The 8943-nt window shown below is 39.7% G+C and overlaps 1 protein-coding gene across 1 annotated transcript in view; it reads right to left on the bottom strand.

Annotated features, from left to right (window-relative positions):
* RHOJ (ras homolog family member J) overlaps positions 1-8943 on the bottom strand; it is a 116147-nt gene that overhangs the window by 100378 nt on the left and 6826 nt on the right. The gene's annotated exons all lie outside the window — the stretch shown is intronic.

The raw sequence follows: 8943 nt of genomic DNA, 5'->3' as shown, positions 1-8943 counted from the left end.
TATCACAAGGACAGAAAACCAAACACTGCATGTTCTCACTCATAGGTGGGAATTGAACAATGAGAACACTTGGACACAGGAAGGGGAACATCACACACCAGGGCCTGTAGTGGAGTGGGGGGAGGGGGGGGATAGCATTAGGAGATATACCTAATGTAAATGATGAGTTAATGGGTGCAGCACACCAACATGGCACATGCATACATATGTAACAAACCTGCACGTTGTGCACATGTACCCTAGAACTTAAAGTATAATAATAAAAAATAAATAAATAAATAAAAAGAAATTCATATTCACAGCTCTGTCTCTAAATGGGTCTGGTGTAGAAGCCCTTATATGGACCCAAGAATCTGCATTTTTAACAAGTAAGCTTTTCTTATGACCAGGCAAGTTTGGGAAATATAGGTGTGTCATATATAGCACAATAAATAGGAAGTTAAATATGGTGCTAAGGCAGTTGATATGTTTATTTGTACCTATTGTATTTGGTATAAGCAATTTCAACTTAATGACTGTGGTGAAGATGACTAAGTGTCTATTACAGTCTGTTTGTCCCTTCTTTGGGCACATAGCTCACCTTCCTTGTGATTATGTGTGGCCTACAGTTTAAGTTCTCTCTATTGAAATGTGAACAGAAGTGATACATGCCACCTGTGAGTCTGGCCCATACCACCACTCCCTAACCTTACTCCTCCATAGTCTGTCATCTTCCAGTGTCTAGATACAGAGCACCACAAAGCCCTAGATGATAGCAGAGTAACAAGATGGAAAAAAGGAGATCCCTGAATGACCACATGGAACAGAACTATCTCACCAACCTGAAGACCTGCCAAGGTCTCTTATATGACCAAAAGCAGGATTCTACCCAGCAATCCTATTATTGGGCATATATCCAAAAGAAAATAAATCATTATGCCAAAAAGACACATGAACTTACATGTTCATTGCAGCATTATTCACAATGGCAAAGACATGGAATCAACATAGGTGTCCATCAGTGGTGGATTGGATAAAGAAAATGTGGTACATATACAACCAGAATCCTACATAGCCATAAAAAAGAATGAAATCATGTCTTTTGCAGCAACATGGATATAGCTGGAGGCCATTATCCTAAGCAAAGCAACACAGAAACAGAAAACCAAATACTACATGTTCTCACTTGTAAGTGGGACGTAAACACTAGGTACACATGGACAGGAAGATGGCATCAATAGATACTGGGTACCACTGGTGGGGGAGGGAAGGAAGAGGGCAAGGGTCGAAAAACTAACTATTGGGTATCGTGCTCACCAGCTGGGTGATGAGATCATTCATATCATAAACGTCAGCATCATGCAATATACCCAGCCAGCAAATCTGCACATGTACCCTCTAAATCTAACATACATGTTGCAATTATGTAAGAAAATAGGATTGTAATAGTTTGAACCCTTATATATTTTGGCCTATTTGTTACAGCATGTTAGCTTACCTGGTAGTGTGGTGCCATCATTACAAAAACCTAAAAATACATGTGCTGTTCGCTTGGCTGTTAGGTGGCAGATGGTGACAAAACAGAGCAGGTTGGAAAGATGATCTATGTTATACTGTAGCAAAACATTTTGTAAAACTATTGTCTGTGAAACCTGGAAGGTAAAGCTACTCCCTACTGAGTCTCTATGAAGAGACGGGAAAATGGCAGAATGTTAGTATGTATTATTTGTTACTGTACATATTTAGCAAGGTGTTATAAGAAAGGGAAGAGATGAATTGGTTGTTTTTAAAGCTGAGATTGATAGAATACAGATCTTCATGGTTTCACAGAGTTAGAAAACGATTGTTTCTGGATTCTATTAATAGAGGATACTATCAGGATTGTCATCAGAATTCTATTATTACAATGTGTCTCCCATTCTTCCCTTTCTGAAAGGGAGTTTGAGTGTTTTGATTATCCCATTCCTGTTCTACCATTGCATGGGGGCAAATGGTATATATGGGTAGAAAATTGGTCTTTTTTGGCTCACAAGGAGTCACATTTAGATCAAATGAAAAGAATCATGCATCACTTAACAGATGCTGGTCTTTGACACAGTTGCAGTGCCAGAATGCAACTCTAGGTGGTCCCTCTGGGGAAAAGGGTGAGTTTGTTTTACATGTGGGAAAAAATGTGCAAGGATATTTGGTGGCCACAGAGTGTGACGCAGGCAGAGATTGCTAGTTTCCATCAAAATCCATTCTTCCCTCTTTTGGGCACATAGGCAGGCTTTCCCCCCAACTGCCTTTACAGTGAGGTGTGGCCTTGTGACTAAATAAACTCCTATGCAGTGTGATTGAAAACGATGTTTGTCACTTCCAGGCCTGGCCCATAAAACTTTCCATTCAAGTTTCTCCATGCTCTTTCTCGTTAGGCTGGGTGGACGCAGATAACTGAAATCCTAGAGGATGTCAGAGTTACCAGATGTGAGAAGCCTGAGACCTTAAATGACCATATGGAAGAAAGCAGCCCTACTGACTTGAATACCTGCTTAGGAGCATCACATGAGCAAGGAATACTTTGCCATTGAGTTAATCCCTTACATGTTTGGGTTTACTTGTTAATGGCAGGTCCTAACTAACAGTGGCTCTTTTATTGTTATTACCTATACACTGCTTATATTGTTTAGTATTCCATGGCCTCCACTTAACCCCATTATAAGCAATTTAACCTTGAGGGAAATAGAGTAGTATCTTTGTGCTGGGAGTTGTTCATCAGCAAAGTTGACAAAATAATAGCATCTTATGATAAAGGAGGGTTGGCTATTTGGTACAAGGTACAAAACTATAGTTAGATGGAATAAAATCTAGTATTCAGTAGCACAACAGGGTGACTATAGTTAACAATAATTTATTGTATATTTCAAAATAACTAGAAGAGTAGGTTTAGAATGTAATGAACAAAGTAATGATAGATGTTTGAGGTTATAGATATACCAGTTACCTAGATTTCATCATTACCCATTATATGCCTGTATCAAAACATCACATATACTCCATAAGTGAATATGAACAACTATTAATGTATCCACAATTTTTTTTTGTCTTAGAGATGAAGTCTTGCTCTGTTGTCCAGGTTGGAGTGCAGTGGCATGATTACGGCTCACTGTAACTTTGAACTTCTAGGCTCAAGGGATCCTTGTGCGTTGGCTTTCCAAAGCACTGGGATTACAGATATGAGCCACCACACCTGGCCTGTATCCATAAAAATTTAAAAAATGAAAAGTGAAAAAAATAGCATCTTATAGGATCATTGTGAGGAGGCAATGAATTGATATATAAAAATACTTTAAAATGCCTGACTCATAGCAAGAACTATATAAGTGTATAGCTATTGTTATTGTAGTTAACATATATTCTAGTGGTGTTCTAGTGTCATAATTAATACCACCATACTGCTTGTAGGATCACACACACGTGGCCAAAGTGAAATTCATGCTGAGGCTGGGAGTGAAGAACACCATAGATGAAAGCTGTACCATGAACCAAGACACAGTGCTAAGTGAATAGACATGAATCAAGTCCTTTTGTTGTGTGAAAACTGGGCACATCCAAAATGTTTAGGGACTTTGGAACATTCAAGAACAACGCCAGGCCACTCTGTGACTCAGAGCTGACCCATATTGAATTTATGATGGGATTGATCCTGACTGTGGTATCTCCAGAACATTAACTGTTTGGATTCTGCCAACTAACCCAAGATATGTCATAGATTTTTATTTGCAGGGAAGTAAACCTTCAGCCAAATCAGAACCTGTGTTACACAGATGGTAGGGCCTCCATAGATCCTTGTGGTTTTTGTGCTCAGGGTTAATGAGGGAGACAGTTTCTGCTGCATTTTCTTCCTGTCCTTTCCTGAGCCACCTTATGTTTGTGCCCACCTCCATGCTGACGCAGAACAGGGCCACTCTATCCAAAAACACAGATATCCTATGTACGGAGTCATTTGAGCCAAATTTGTTATTTGTCCCACAAGAAGGAGAAGGGATGGAAAAGTCTGAAAAAAGCTAGTCTAGGAATAAAATACTGTTTACCTGAAGCTCAACTTCAGTGGGTAAATAGGTAGTAAAATTTATGAAGAATTTCTGGACCTGGATGGTGCAGGGTGCAGAGCTATGTGGAACTAAAAGTCTTGCAAAGTCTTGCTCAGAGGGAGACTGTCCAATGAGGCCTGAATTGGTCACAGTCCTTGGTTTGTTGCCAGCTGAAGCTGGAATGCAAGAGGGTCATAGGGGCAGATGCAGCTTCTTCCCCTGGGAACATGGCTTTTCTCATGCTCCTTTGGTCACAGATACTTTTCTTTGTCCCTCTTCTATTTTTTCTTCTTTCTTACTCCTAAGAGAAGCAGCTCACAATTTACCACCTCTGCAGTACATTTCAGCTTTCTGAGTGCAATTTCCATCCCTGAAGCCTCTGAGGGAGCTTGCTCTTATTAAGTATCACAGTGTACACTGTGGAGGAATGTGTGCACCTGATTCCTGTCACTGTATCTTTAGTGTGGCCTTCTAGAATCTAGAAAGATCATCAGCTACACATCACACTGCCTCAAAAAGAAACATCAGGGGACTAGATACCTATGAGACTTTAGGGTTTTGAGTATCATTTCATTTAGAAGGAACAGAGTGAGTGATTCACCTGGCCCATTCTTGTCTCCTCTTTCACAAGCTTCTTTTATATTTGTGTTTAAGAACCTGGTGATTTATTTTATAGTCTCGTGCAAATTGCTTTAGCTTTCCTTGTGGCTTACAAAAAAAGAATCTCATCCATTCTTCAGAGACTCTCAGGTGTCTTCAGAAAGAGCAAAAGAGAAACTTCTGAATAAATTTTCCCAAATGAGCAGAACTATGTCACAACCCTTTATAAACCCGGGACTTTATTGTTATTCACTCTTTATTATGATTATGTTATTTTCTTCCCCCTGTGGGTTGGACCTGTTTCCCACCCCCTGCTCTGGCCATTAAGGTTGTGACTGTCTACCTTGGGTTGATCACCATTTAACTAAGTGGAAAAAGTTAGAACTGACTTTCAGCTTTCTGTAAAAACAACTTCCTTTTACATCTCAATCAGCTGATAGAATAACTGGATTTCTCTCCTTTCCATGAATTGTGTTAATTTCCTGCATAGGCAGCCTGGGTTTGCAAATAGTGGCTTCATGTGGTATTCCAAATTTGATGGCTTTCAACAAACAAGCTCTGGAAGGGTGAGTGACAGAAGAAAGATTCACAGACAAAATAATACAGAGGATGACGGAAATGGTGAACATCATAAAGACGTTTCATCTGGAATGAGCTTATTTTACACACCTATGTACCTGGACATATAAACCACATACAAATCTAACTCAACATACAATCTAAATTCAAAATGGAGCTCTTATTCTTATGCTATATGTCACGTGAAACATTAATCGGTAAGAATATTTCACCAGTGAGGGGTCTGCTACAAAACTCAAAACTAAAGATAGGATGTGGGAAGAAATGCACTTCTTCCATGGTAAGCTGTGAAAGCTCTAAAGGTTGTTAGGACACTTTGAGTCATCCCTGGAAGGGAGTAAGGAGCAGAGCCCAGGGCTGTTTCTTAGGCACACTTGTAATAAACAAGAGTGACTTTTCCCACCTTCATCCCCCTGCTCCTACCTTTTAGACCTAGCCGTCAGCCAAACTTAAGGTTACTCTGAAATATGCTCTGTATGTTAGAACTAGAAGAGTTTGAGTGAGGCACCCAAAATGTATGTCAGCTTTTGAATATAATGTAAATGAAGGAATCCCAAGTGCTATTTACACATTATATAGTTACACTATTCAGTAGATGTGACACAGGCCACTTAGGTCAAGAAAATTCAATACTGGCTGGGTGTGGCGGCTCATGCCTGTAATCCCAGCACTTTGGGAGGCTGAGGTGGGTGGATCATGAGGTCAAGACATCAAGACCATCCTGGCCAACATGGTGGAACCCCATCTCTACTAAAAATAGAAAAAAATTAGCTGGACGTGGTGGCATGTGCCTGTAGTCCCAGCTGCTTGGGAGGCTAAGGCAGAAGAATTGCTTGAACCTGGTAGGCAGAGGTTACAGTGAGCCGAGATCGTGCCACTGCACTCCAGCCTGGCGACAGAGTGAGACTCCGTCTTAAAAAAAAAAAAAAAAGAAAGAAAATTCAATGTTATATTACAATTACAATGGGGATAAAATGATTATTTAAAATATGAACAAAATAGTTCAGAAATATAATAAATGTAATAAACATTTTTGTATGTTCATTCCTAAAGAGATATCTATTGGACAAGCAATTTGTTCATTTATTCATCAAAGTTTTAATGGACCAGAAACTAAGTGTTTGAAGGACTAAGACTGTGAAGACATAGTAATTCATTTATTCAGTTGAGAATAATCTGAGAGTTGAGAGTCTGTTGAGAGTCTATAATATGTGGGACTTTGTTTTTTGAAACTAGAGATAGCAAATACATACATAATATCAGGTAGTATTAACTATTATAATGAAAGCTGTGGCAAGATAGGTTAAAGAGAGAAAGAGAGTGTGTGTGTGGTGTGAGTGTGTGCATGCACACATGCATTAAATAATCTGGTCAATTGAAGCTATGGGAGATCTAGCGGAATAGTATGAGGCTGGGGAAAAAGCAAGTACAAACTCTTCAAGGGAAGGAGTTTGGTGTGCTTGAGGAATAGCAAGATGGTGAGTGTGGCTACAGCAAAAACACTGATGAGGAGAGTGTTAAGAGATGAGATTGGAGAGATAACAGGGACTGAGTCATGGAGTGCATCATATACAAGATAATACAGGGTTGGGTCTGAGTGCTAAGGGAAGTGATTGGAGAAGTTGGGGTTTTGGACAGTCCCTCTGCCAGCTATGTGGAGAATTGATGATAGGGGGCAAGATTGGAAGTAGGGAATTGGGAATTGATTATAATAGTTTGAATGAGAGGTGATGGTGGCTTGAAAAAGAGTGAAGGCAATGAAGATGGTGATAAGTGATCAGGTTTGGGATGTATTTTGAATGTTGAGCTGATCGGTAGGAGGAAGGGATGATAACTATTGGTTTGAATGGAAAGGGAGGGGAATGTTGTCAAAGGACGAAAGGAGTCAATACCAAAGTTTTTGTTTTCAGAAACTGGATGGATAATAGTGGTCATGTACTTACATGGGGAAACCTAGGGGAAGAGTAGATTGGGGAAGTTAAACAATTCGGTTTGGACAGGTTAAGAATGAGATGCCTATTAGATATTCAAACAGTTGGATATATGAGTCTGAGTCTCAAGGGGTTTTGGTGGTAGAGCTACAAGTTTTGGAGTTATCAGGATACGAATGATGTTTAAAGTTACAAAACTAGATACAATCAAGCATACCCTAAGTGTAAATAAAGAAGAGGACCCAGGGACTGAACACTGCGGTTTCAGTGTTTCCCAACATTTGGTGGTTGGGAAGAGAGAGGGGAGGTGGCATTGGAGATGGAGAAAGATTTGCTGGTGAGTGGAAACAAAACCAGGAGAATGTGGCATCCCAGAAACCAAGCCAAGAAAATGCTTTAGGAAGGGGGGTAATGAACCATAAAAAAAGCTTCCAAGAGATCAAGAGGAGGACCTAGAACTGACTGTTGGATTTCACAGGACGTGAAAGACACAGCTCCTTTCCCTTAAGGAATTTCCAGCACAGCAGAGATGGGAAAATAAGGAAGCATATAAGTTGCTATACAGTAGTGGAAGATCCTAGAGATGTAAACAAATTTGTGAAATTGGGATTGAAGATGGAACAGGGAATTATTCTTGGGGAATCAAGGAAAGCTACATGGAGCAGATGTGCTTTTGGATTTTGGTAGGTAGGAGGTAGGGATACATCAGAATTCATAAAACTTTAAAAATTGTTTTTTGTAGCTGGTTGTTGATTTTTCCTGTAAAAATAAACTCATTCAAAACAATTTTGCATATTTTTACTCATGCAAAACTGATATTTCCCCTCCTAATTTAATATCCCACTACTATTACTTCATATAGACACATTTGTTAATTATCAGTAAACATGGTAACCATTTTATAAAGAAAATACATACAATCCATTCTACCTTAGTCTTCTAAAGGATACTCTTGTAATTACATTTTTCCTCCTTGTAGTCTTTATCTTTTAATTACATTTTCATTCTTTTTCCTGGCTGTATGCAAGTATCAAGACCATATTCTTAATAGCTACCATGTACCTAACTCTTATCACACAGGAGGCACTGTTCTAAGATATATTTAATCATTTTGTTCTCACACACAATTTTGTTCTCACACACAATTCTAATACCTTCATTGTCCCTGTTTCTCATTTGCGATAACCGAGGCACAGAGAGGTTAAGTAACTTGCTCAAGGCCACAGAGTAAATGACAGAGCCAGTATTAGAACTGGGCTGCCTGGCTTCAGAGATCACCATCTTGCACAGTAGGTTGTATTTCCATCCTTACTATTTTATCCCTACTTTTCTGGGTTGGGCAGTAACTAGTAAAAAGTCTACTAGTAAAAATGGATAGGCTCTCTATGACGTGAACTATAACTTCTAAAGTCTCAGCGCTCAACTGCAGGTTGTCATTTTAGAGTAGGCCGGTAGGACCCAGGAACTAGACACTGGATCCAAATGGAGAAGAGGGCATTTAGTTCTTTTGCAATTGATTGTAGATGCTCACGTGTCTGCTTAAGGATTTATATTCAACCAGATCATATATCAGGACAGTGGTGGTAAAAGGAACTCAAGTCTTTGTGGTGGAGAAGATCCTTCTGCTTACAGAAATGACCACTCTGGTTCGGTGCGGTGGCTCACGCCTGTAATCCCAGCACATTAGGAGACTGAGGCAGGCGGAACACGAGATCAGGAGTTTGAGACCAGCCTGGTTAGCATGGTGAAACCCCGTCTCTACTAAAAATACAAAAATTAGC

This window comes from Mandrillus leucophaeus, unplaced genomic scaffold, assembly GCF_000951045.1.
Source record: "Mandrillus leucophaeus isolate KB7577 unplaced genomic scaffold, Mleu.le_1.0 Scaffold192, whole genome shotgun sequence".
Classification (NCBI taxonomy): Eukaryota; Metazoa; Chordata; class Mammalia; order Primates; family Cercopithecidae; genus Mandrillus; species Mandrillus leucophaeus.
This window is presented reverse-complemented; position numbering and strand designations above follow the sequence as displayed.